Source organism: Danio rerio, chromosome 7 (genome assembly GCF_049306965.1).
Source record: "Danio rerio strain Tuebingen ecotype United States chromosome 7, GRCz12tu, whole genome shotgun sequence".
Lineage (NCBI taxonomy): Eukaryota > Metazoa > Chordata > Actinopteri > Cypriniformes > Danionidae > Danio > Danio rerio.
In genome coordinates this window covers 41205001-41217139 of record NC_133182.1, presented here as the reverse complement: position 1 = coordinate 41217139, position 12139 = coordinate 41205001, and the positions used below count along the sequence as shown (strand labels likewise).

Genomic DNA, 12139 nt, shown 5'->3' with positions numbered 1-12139 from the left:
ATGACCATTATTAAAGGTGTCATGACAATCTTATAAATACTCCCTTGAAGTAAATCGTTACCCCTTTTCACTTTTCTGCAACTTCAGGATATGAAGTGTAAAACATCAAGTCCCCTATAAATAATCAAAAATACGAAATAGAAAAATGAAAAAATCATATATAAATTGTTATATTTACAATTACACAAAGTAACTTACAAAGATATATTGCATAAAACATAATTTTGAAGTAGAAATACTGAAATGGTACTGTCCTGTAAAACCTACTCCAATAAACTTAACTTGAAAAATGTATTTATTAACGGTGCACTATAGACCCACTAAAAATGAGCAGTGAAGCTAAATCACAAGGGACCGATTGGTGTTCAATCACTCAAACCAAATGACTTCCTAATACGTAAAGCAGTATGCATGATGTTGGCAGGCAGTTTGATCTGTATGTCTACACAGGTCGGGAAAGCACCTCAACCTTTATCTTTATGACTGTAACTCAGTGTCTGACTGGAAGGGGGTGGGGCGATTTAAAGCACTTCTACTGTAGACTAATGTAAGCCATAAACGTGAAGACCAACCTCACAAAACCAGAGATCACAAAGAAAACAGACAGGTGTGAGGGGATATGAAAGACATCGAAGGGGGTCAAAGAACGCAAACATACAAGTATGAATTATGAAAAATAAAAGTCCAAAAGTGATGCAATACAATAGGAAAGCATTTTGGTTCCTCAAAAAGCCTCTGAATGAATATATTGAAAAGAATATTCTGAAAAATCGGAATAAATCTTTTCCACTATAAAGACGCTTTTGTGCACCAATATGAAAATAAAATTACTTGGATCCACAGAGTGCAGAAATTCAAAAGGCCATCATATAGCATCAAATTTAATTTATTTAAACTGATATAGAATTTCTTTGCTAGCATCTGTCCTGAAAAAATTGCCAAAACTTTCATTCATTTAAAATTCTCTTTAAAAACTCTTTAAATGATAGTTTGTTCACATAATGCACTATTTAAGGAAAAAAAAAACTATTATTTAATAATTATTTTATTAAAACTACATGTTTAGCCAGGGTTGCCCAAACTCGGTCCTTCATAGTTTAGTTCCAACTTCCTTCAACACACCTGCCTAAACGTTTCTAGTGTACCTAGTAAGAGCTTGATTAGCTGGTTCAGCTGTGTCTAATTGGAGTTGGAACTAAACTTTGCAAGACACTCCAGGACAGAGTTTGGCCACACCTGTGTTAAGCAGATTGTTATTATTATTATTATTATTATTATTTCTTTGCTACTAGTCTTGGATTAAACATTTCCATACCGACACCCACATAATTATAACTATATAATTTCATAACAATTTATTTTATAATAATTAAAGTCAAGTCTTTATAATTATTTTTTTCATTTTAACAAAACATTTACAATTCTGTCATTCTGCTTGCCAGCAAAGACATGCTCTGTAACTAAGAATGTATGATATTTTGCTTAAATAGCAATGGCATTAAATATCGCAGAGGTATGAGGGTGAAATGTTATCATTTAAATATTACCATTTAATAAAAAATTCAAACCTTAGCCAAAAATGTATGCTGTTTGGAATAACTGCCAAAATAAGTTTAACAATGACAAAATGGCCATGAGTATGCACAATCCTTAAAGGTTTCATGGATGGGGCAGGGTTTCATGTGGCCATCTAATAAAGAACCTTTATAATTAAGGGTGTTCATGTATAAACATTGGCTTCTATAGATTCCGTGATTTCCATGATGTCACATTTTAAACAATCAATCACACTTAAAGAATGATTTGCTTGGTGCTTACTTTTCCACCGTGACTAACATGAAGTCAAAATGCTTCAGTAAGTCAGCCATGTGAGAGCCGCCACATCCAGCATAAATGACAGGAGGGTGCATAAAACCTCACCAACATGCCACATTAGAACTAAAGACCCGGCGCAGACAAACACTCACCACTCACAAATGTGTTGAATTTTTCTCCACTCCAGTGCTGTTGTAATATATAGGTCTTTAGTGGAGAGCAAGTCACACATTTCACAGCTTTTGTATTGGATTTTGCTCACAGTAATTACATCACACAAAAATATGACATGCTCTGTTGAGTCAAAAGTACGATTTGTTCAATATTTGTGCTGTTTCCGTCATTGTGTTTTCTGTTTGGCAGGCTGAAGTTGAGGACGCTTTCATAGACGTAGGCGACCTTGCAGATCCAGGAATAAAATAATATCGAGCATTCTGGAATTAAACGTACATGTTTCAAGCTTTCACACAAATGGTAGGTATGCAGAGATTAACAATGGAGAAAGAAAAACTTTTAGTTTTATAGCTACATTTTATACCTGCTGTGGACCAAATAATATATATATATATATATATATATATATATATATATATATATATATATATATATATATATATATATATATATATATATATATATATATTCTGTATTCAAGAACTGATTTGTTGCTTTTGTTGTTAATATGGAAAAGGAAGATGGGACAAATCTAACCAATGTAAATATGACATTTTATATTGGAACATCAAAAAATTGTTGACAGTTTCAAGGCTAAATCTTCACATTACCAATGTTTTGTTGGATTTTATTTGATCGAGTATTGTCATATTGTCAAGCCAGCAATGCTTCTTATTTACAATGCTGTTAAAACTGATTATGTTTACCTAACTTTTCACTTGTGACAAAGTACCTCATTAAAGGTGTGTTTGATTTACATATATCATATTCCACTGGTTTGAGTCTGGGGTAATTCTTCCAAGATTTACACAACAGATGTCTGTACTGTACTGTATAAATATCTGTCAGCCAATTGCATTTGATTTTACTGCCTTTCTAACAAAATCTGGACTTTTATAGTCCTATTAAAGCTCCATAAAGACCCAGGATGGTTGCATTTTTAAAAGGATTTCTAAATAAATACATTATACTTTTGTACGGATGAGATAAAGGTTAAACATTTCAGTAGAGCTTTACAGTTATAAATACCATAATAAATCAATATAAATTAAATCATAATTTTATTGTTAAACTTGACTGCAAAACTGTTTTGTTGTCAACTGTAAACACAATGATTCTTTTTTGCAAATAATTTATGAATTTTTGTATGAAATGTTAACTAGTGTAAACAAACCCTGTATGTCTAGACAGAATTATACAAAATATCCATCTGTTTAAAAAAATAATTCCTGTTGAGCAATAACTACATTTTTCAACTCTTTTTTTATTGTTGTTGTTATATACTGTACTGTACAGAACAGATTAAGTAGATTGTAGCTCATCACATTTTATTTCTACTTAAAAAACAAATAAATGTGACATTTCATAATGATTTGACCAAAAAGACATCATTATGTATTTTTATATTAGTACAGAAACTAGATTGAATGGCACTGCCTGTCTTCACTGGTGCCACCAAAGCTCTGAATGTGTTTCTCACTGACTTTTAGCTTAGTGTTTTACAAATGAAAATTTTAGTGATGAGAAATACATCTTAGGCATTGCCTTTGATACTCTTAGTCTTCATTTGAGTAATTCATCCCCAAACTCTACACAGCCTCCAACCAACACCTCTGCTACACTGTAAAAAAAATCTGTAAAATAACAGTTAAATGACTGTATATTTTAACAGATTTTTTCCGTATACACGTATTACGGGTGTTTTTCCGTTTATATACATTTTCGAATTGCATTGTGGGAAGGGGATCGCAGCTCAGACAGCGTTTGATGGACATCGGGACATATTTCTTCCTCTGTTGTTTCCCTGGTAAGTACGATTAATAAAACATATAACAATATTTTAGTTAAAAGACTGCTTTATTACCTTTTTATCGTTATTTAAAATGATTTTGTCTTGTATGAAGTGCCCATGGAAAGTACAGCAGTGAATTACGTTTAATATTGTTAATAAGATCAGACTTTATTTCATTAAGATCAAACTGAGCTATGAGTGGTTAAATGTAATTTAAACAAGCATTTACCTAATGATTTTTTACCTTTTTATGCGTTTTCCTCATCAGTAAATACGGTATCTGTTCATTTACAGTTGTTTGTCCGTATTTTTCTAAACTGCCGTGCGCGGGAAGTGACGTGACGTCCCAATCACCCACTCACTCCCTCTGCACCTGCGTGAGTCTGACTGGATTAACGGTAAACGTCAGCTTGTCTGTGAGAGTGTGAAAGGTATGTTAATTATTTAATAGAAATATAAATGTTTTCTTTGTACAGTGCATTGAACAAGGGATAGCATTCAAAGTTTGTGACACTGTGTAGTTTGGTTGATATACGTTACCTTTAATGAACACTAACGTTAACGTGTTTCAAACGCTCATAACACCTGACCGTCTGTGTTTGTTTGCATATTAATAACTAATTTCATATTTTTACTGACGTTATCAAATGTTAGCTTTAGTTTGACCGACGTATTAAGGCTGTGTGACCGAGTTTCAGTGGAACAGCTTTGCTGGTTTTTAAGTAACGTTAACGTTAAGTTGTAAGTTAGACTCGCGTGAATTGGAGGCATTTGTAACTCGGTATGAGGGGAAATACACACTCGTTAAGTTATTATTAGTGGTGGGCCGTTATCAGCATTAACGTGCTGCGTTAACGAGAGACTTATCGCGCGATAAAAAGTCGAGTAACGTTAGTCGAGTTGAACTGTCATTGATATTTATTTATTCATTCACTTTTAAGAACCTCAAGGGCAGCTAATATGAAGATATAAAGATGAGTTGTTCTTCCACAGTCTTAAAATTCTTCAAACTAATTGTCAGTTCGATTCATTATAGCAAATAATACTTTCTTTACTATTAGGAGATCAGGAGTTTTATTTGAATGAAACCTTGATAATAGAGTGAACTACACATGGTGTTATCGCAAATGAAATCTTTTTATGTAGATTTTGAGTCAGTTTTTTTTGCACATATAAGGTTCACTGATATTTTGCTTTGTTGACTTTCAGGTTCTTTCATTTTGGTTATAAGTACATGTTACAGGTAAATTCTTAGATTCAATCCAAACTGAATTTGAATTAATACAGACAAATGAAATAAAATACACCTGGGATTTTAAATGTTTTAATTATGGTGGCTTGAAAAGCCAACATACTGTTATCTCACTTAAACTTATTATGGTGGCTTGAAAAGCCAACATACTGTTATCTCACGTAAACTTATTATTATTCTTCTTCTTCTTCTTCTTCTTCTTCTTCTTATTCTTCTGAGACTAATTTTAAAGTGTATCTCCTCCTAAACTTTTCAAGCTTCATACTTCAAACTTTCATCAAACCTTCAAACTGGTCTGACTCGGGTTGCTATATCCTTTCCGACTGATCCGACTTTCGGTTTTCCGAAAAACGACCCGGAAAATTCCCAAAATTCCCATTGACTTAACATTGGGTCAAACTTTGTGACCTCATAACTCTGCATCAGACTGTCCTACAGACTTCTAACTGGGCTCATTTAACTCAGTCTAGCCAGCAGCCAATAACTGATGACCTTTAAACTTACTAGCCACTCCCTAGCAACCACTTTTGGCACCCTAGCAACTGTCCCATAGACTTCCATTGTAAAAGACTGCCATTGACTTAACATTGAGTCAACCTTTGTGAGCTCATAACTCTGCATCAGACTGTCCTACAGACTAGAGTCAGGCCTCATTCAACTCAGTCTAGTCAGCAGCCAATCACTGATGACCTTTAGACTTATTAGCCACTCCCTAGCAACCACTTATGGCACCCTAGCAACTGTCCCGTAGACTTCCATTCAAAAGACTCTCATTGACTTAACATGGGATCAAACTTTGTGAGCTCATAACTCTACATCAGACTGTCATACAGACTAATGGCTGAGCTCATTTAACTCAGACTACCAAACTGCCAATAACTGATGAGCTTTTAACTTTCTAGCCACACCCCTAACTACCACATACTGCACCCTAGCAACTGTCCCGTAGACTTCCATTACAAAAGACTCATTGACTTTACATGGGATCAAACTTTGTGAGCTCATAACTCTGCATCAGACTGTCATAGAGACTAATGGCTAAGCTCATTTAACTCAGTCTAGCCAGCAGCCAATCACTGATGGCCTTTTAACTTTCTAGCCACACCCCTAACTACCACATACTGCACCCTAGCAACTGTCCTATAGAATGTAATTAGCTGTGCTATCAAATGCTTATAATTCTAACATGCTAATGACATGCCAATCATGCTAGCAACATGCTACTCATATGCTAATCATGCTAATGACATGCTAACTCATACTGGAAACATGCTAATGACATGCTAATTTGTACTTGAATCATGCTAGTAACATGCTAATTCATACTAGACTCATGTTAATAACTGGCCTACATGCATATCTTTGCATAGCAGTGTCCTATTGACTTGGGGGATGGCTCATCTGACTCAGACAACCAATGAGCATCTCAATATGATAATAAAGCTCACAAGCCACGCCCCCAAATTGATTCCATAGACTTCCATTGAAATAGGCCAAGATGCATATCTTTGCATAGCAGTGTCATAGAGACATGGGGGTTGGTTCATTTGACTAAGACAACCAACCACATTCAAGTTCACTCTGTAACCTCGCCCATAGCAACAAAACAGAGTACCCTAGCAACCATTCATCAACAGCTATATCTCAGCATCAGAACATCGTAGAGACTTGGAGATTGGCTCGTTTGACTCATGCTAGCAAACGGAACTTCCTATATGCTACACATGCTAGCAGTGACTAGCTACATGCTAATATTGACTAGCCAAGTACTGTAACTTGCTAGACATGCTTACTAAGTATAAATGTTTTATCAAGCATGTATGTGAGGCTTGCCTAGTAACCAACCAGGGTACCCTAGCAACTGCCTAGCAACCACCCAAATTACCCTAGCAACCGCCTAGCAACCACCTAGCAACGGCCTAGTAATGCCTTAGTAAGGGCCTAGCGACCACTCAGGACACCCTAGCAACCGCCTAGCAATGCCTTAGCAACCACTCAGAATACCTTAGCAACCACCTAGCAACACCTTAGCAACCACCTAGCAACCACTTGGGACACCTTAGCAACCGCCTAGCAACACCTTAGCAACCACCTAGCAACCACTCAGAACACCCTAGCAACTGCCTAGCAACGCCTTAGCAACCACCTAGCAACCACTCAGGACACCCTAGCAACCGCCTAGCAACGCCTTAGCAACCACCTAGCAACCACTTAGGACACCCTAGCAACCGCCTAGCAACACCTTAGCAACCACCTAGCAACACCTTAGCAACCACCTAGCAACTGCTTAGGACACCTTAGCAACCACCTAGCAACACCTTAGCAACCACCTAGCAACCACTCAGAACACCCTAGCAACTGCCTAGCAACACCTTAGCAACCACCTAGCAACCACTCAGGACACCCTAGCAACCTCTTAGCAACACCTTAGCAACCACCTAGCAACCACTTAGGACACCTTAGCAACCACCTAGCAACACCTTAGCAACCACCTTAGCAATCACTCAGAACACCCTAGCAACCGCCTAGCAACACCTTAGCAACCACCTAGCAACCACTCAGGACACCCTAGCAACCACCTAGCAACACCTTAGCAACCACCTAGCAACCACTCAGGACACCCTAGAAACCACCTAGCAACGCCTTAGCAACCACTCAGAATACCCTAGCAACCACCTAGCAACCACTTAGGACACCTTAGCAACCACCTAGCAACACCTTAGCAACCACTCAGAACACCCTAGCAACCGCCTAGCAACACCTTAGCAACCACCTAGCAACCACTCAGAATACCCTAGCGACCACCTTGCAACACCTTAGTAACCACTTAGCAACTAGTCAGAACACCTTAGCAACTGCCTAGCACCACCTTAGCAACCACCTAGCAACCACTCAAACACCCTAGCAACCGTCTAGCAACACCTTAGCAACCACCTAGCAACTAGTCAGACCACCTTAGCAACTGCCTTGCACCACCTTAGCAACCACCTAGCAACCACTTAAAAAACCCTAGCAACCGCCTAGTAAAATGCTAATTCATGCTAGAATCATGCTAACAACATGCTAATTCATGCTAGAATCATGCTAGTAACATGCTAATTTATGCTAGAATTATGCTAACAACATGCTAATTCATGCTAGAATCATGCTAGTAACATGCTAATTCATGCTAGAATCATGCTAACAACATGCTAATTCATGTAAGAATCATGCTACTAACATGCTAATTCATGCTAGAAATATGTTAACTCAAGCTAAAATCATACTAACATGCTATTTACACTTTAAAACCACTTCAAACTTTCAGATTCGGCTTTTCAAGCCACCATAAAGTTTGTCCTCAAACTTTAATATCTAGTTATTAGGCTGGCTTGTGTAGCAAGCCAGACTACTGTTATCCTATTAAACTTATTATGTTGGCTTGAGAAAGCCAACATACTGTAATGCTACTTAAACTTATTCTTATTATTATTATTATTCTTATTATTATTCCGGCTTCTGACCAAAAAAAAGCAATCGCTTCTCCTCCCAGGGCTTAGATGCTACAAGCCCCAAATTTGGTCAAAAGCTGTCTATTGCCCATGAGATGGTTGCTGTATGTCCTCATGCCGATAAGATTTGTAGTTTTTGAATTAAAAATTTTTTTAATTAAAAAATTGTAAATATTACAATCGAGTATTTGGGGCTTATAAAAAAGTATACAATCCTCAAATTTGGCCAAAAGATGTGCTTTAAATTGAAGATAATTATCATATTTATTTGGTGTAATTATAAATAACAGTTTTCCTATAAATATTTTTTTTTATATTAAATTTGCTAATTTCAAACCTAAAGCTTGTCAGAGTGTCCACGAGATGGCGCCAGAGAACCATTTTTGAGCCCTTTGTAATTTAGTAATGGCCCTTTAAGAGGCGGAGATATCCGGGCTGACTGTTTTTGCTCTACAGACAGAAATTCGGGCTCATTTCAGACGTGCTTGTTACAACATTTGAAGCTGTTTACATTAAAATTTCTCAGCGAAAATACACAAATACAAGTGATACAACTCTATTTAGTGTTCCTTTAAGAGGCAGAGAGATCGGTGATCAAAATCGAGGTGAGGTTGAACTTAATTCTGGTCATCAGTCATTCATATTATGCTCGGGGTGAACTCCATAAAGCGTAATAAAACTGATCTGGATGCAGAATCATCCGCGTCGGAATCGACCCGCATGCATTTCTGTCTGCTACCCTGTGAGTTTTAAATACATGCCTCTGATGTTGGCAGAAACATAACTTTACTTCGGATATTTCTTTCAAAACAGAATATTCTGTGCCGTGAAAAAGCCTTCTCCTCTACTTGTGATAATGAAAATGAAAGCCATGCGAACATTCACGTATATTATACAATAAACATATTGAATATAAAATCATTCTAACTTTATTTTTAATCTGTATTTTAACCCTCTAAAACAGCTATGTCCTTGCCACAAAACTAATAATCCATCTTCAAAACCTACAATTTCTTTCCATTCGGTCCGGTCGGACCTGAACGTCTTTATACCGTTGTAATCACGTGTAAATTCTAACAAAGACAATGTTTGCACTTTTTAAATCACATTTTATTTATTGTGCAAAAATAAATCCAAACAGCATCATAACCAATAAAAACACACAGCAAAGAAAATGTATTTTAAAATAGTGAATATATATATATATATATATACATACAATGTATGAAGATTTTTTATATCCCCTTAATATGCTCTGCTGTTGCTGCATCAATTTCTCTCTGTAACATCTGGATTGCAATTTACATTGCAATGTTCACAATTTATTATTATGGGGGGAAAATCCAAACAGTATTATAATGTTTTAAAGCAAAAATGTTAAGAACAATTACTTACAAACAGTGAAAATAAAGTGTGTGTATATACATATATATACATACAGTTGAAGTCAGAATTATTAGCTCCCCTGTTTATTTTTTCCCCAATTTCTGTTTAATGGAGGGAAGATTGTTTCAGCACATTTCTAAGCATAATAGTTTTAATAACTCATTTCTAATAACTTCTTTATTTTATCTTTGCCATGATGACAGTAAATAATATTTGACTTGATATTTTTCAAGACACTTCTATACAGCTTAAAGTGACATTTAAAGGCTTAACTAGGTTAATAAGGTGAACTAGGCAGGTTAGGGTAATTAGGCAAGTTATTGTATAACGATGGTTTGTTCTGTAGACTATCAAAAAAAAATTGCTTAAAGGGGATAATAATTGTGTCCCAAAAATTTTTAAATAATTAATAACTGCTTTTATTCTAGCCAAAATAAAACAAATAAGACTTTCTCAAGAAGAAAAAATATTATCAGACATACAGTGAAAATTTCCTTGCTCTGTTAAACATAATTTGGAAAATATTTAAAAAAGGGGAAAAAAAATCAAAAGGGGGTTAATAATTCTGACTTCAACTGTATATATGTATGTATATATATATACATACATATATACATATATACATATATAACACATACACACATTTATATTTAGGGTTATAAGGATTATTTCTTAATCCCCCTTTTATGTTGGCAAAAACATAAGTTTACTTCAGATATTTCTTTCAAAACAATATTCTGTGCCGCAAAAGAGCCTTCTCCTCACTTGTGATAATGACAATGAAAGCCAAGCTTTTGGCCTATGCTCTACCAAAAAAAAAAATAAAATCACCCAGGTGATGACAATTAAATATTACGATTATAACATTGTGTTAGTGGCCAGTGGGGTGGAACAACGTCATTGGTCAGAATTAACCACGTGATGAAGACGGCCTATAATATTGTATTTAATGCGATTTTCTTCCTGTAAACTGTATATAACTATATAACTATAACTATATATATAATGCTGCAAATTACTGTAAATTGACTGTACTCTATATTAACTGCAAAAATTATAAGACTGATTAAATAAAAGACAAATTAACTAAATGTATGTGCTATTGTTTCATTAGTATTTTAATTTAATATTTTTCTTCAAATGATATTTATTATAATGTAATTTTGTTCAGATTATAATATATACTATAAATACTAACTATACTATAGTGATCTGCATTAAACAACCTGAACAAATCAGTCCTCTCTCTCTCTCTCTCTCTCTCTCTCGATTTGATCAAAAATGTAAATGAGGCCTTCCGATTAACAGTCCAGTGGACCCTAGCAACAGCCTAGAAACCACTCAGAACACCCTAGCAACTACCTAGGAATGCCTTAGCTACACCTTAGCAACCGCCTAGCAACCACTTCTCAACCGCTGTGCTTCCTGCCAACTGCCTTTGAGTCCCCGGCGCAGTCACGTTGGCTTTCTCAAGCCAACATCAAAGTTCGTCAACAAACTTTAGGTTCTAGTTAGGCTGGCTTGTGTAGCAAGCCAGACTACTGTTATCCTATTAAACTTATTATTATTAGGCTGGCTTGAGAAACAAGCCAGACTACTGAAATCCTATTTAAACTTATTATTTTTTTTATATATTATTCTTCTTCTTCTGAGACTAAAATTCAAAATCTATCTCCTCCTAGAGCTTTCGAGCTATGACCACCAAACTCACACCAGACCTCCAAACTATTCTGACTCATTATGCCATATCTTTTCTGACTGATCCGACTTTCGATTTTCCGAAAAACGTCCCGGGACCATCAGAAAAATCCCATAGACTTAACATTGGACCAAACTTTGTGACCTCATAACTCTGCATCAGACTGTCACACAGACTTCTAACTGGGCTCATTTAACTCAGACTACCTAACTGCCAATAACTGATGAGCTTTTAACTTTCTGGCCACGCCCTAGCAACCACTTTTGGACCCTAGAAACTGCCCCATAGACTTCCATTCAAAAGACTTTCATTGACTTAACATGGGATCAAACTTTGTGAGCTCATAACTCTGCATCAGACTGTCATACAGACTAATGGCTGAGCTCATTTAACTCAGACTACCAAACTGCCAATAACTAAAGAGCTTTTAACTTTCTAGCCACACCCTAACTACCAGATACTGCACCCTAGCAACAACTGTCCCATAGGCTTTTACTGCAAAAGACTGTCATTGACTTAATAGATTTAAC

General features: G+C 35.9%; 1 protein-coding gene and 2 long non-coding RNA genes across 15 annotated transcripts in view; 2 read left to right on the top strand and 1 right to left on the bottom strand.

Moving 5' to 3' along the window:
- The window catches only part of shha (sonic hedgehog signaling molecule a), a 139798-nt gene that overhangs the window by 22204 nt on the left and 105455 nt on the right, over positions 1–12139 (bottom strand). The window lies entirely within an intron of this gene.
- Positions 1–12139, top strand: part of LOC137490296 (uncharacterized) — a 131521-nt gene that overhangs the window by 15769 nt on the left and 103613 nt on the right. The window contains exon 3 of one of the 2 annotated variants that reach the window (XR_012383458.1): positions 2179–2293. The exons of the other annotated variant lie outside the window; for it this stretch is intronic. This is a non-coding gene — a long non-coding RNA (uncharacterized lncRNA). Of the gene's footprint in view, positions 1–2178; positions 2294–12139 lie in introns of those variants that run through there. 2 annotated transcript variants of the gene reach the window in all.
- LOC101886339 (uncharacterized) overlaps positions 4142–12139 on the top strand; it is a 44454-nt gene continuing 36456 nt past the window's right edge. The window contains exons 1-2 of the long non-coding RNA XR_002459152.3: positions 4142–4212; positions 4991–5024. This is a non-coding gene — a long non-coding RNA (uncharacterized lncRNA). The remainder of the gene's footprint in view (positions 4213–4990; positions 5025–12139) is intronic.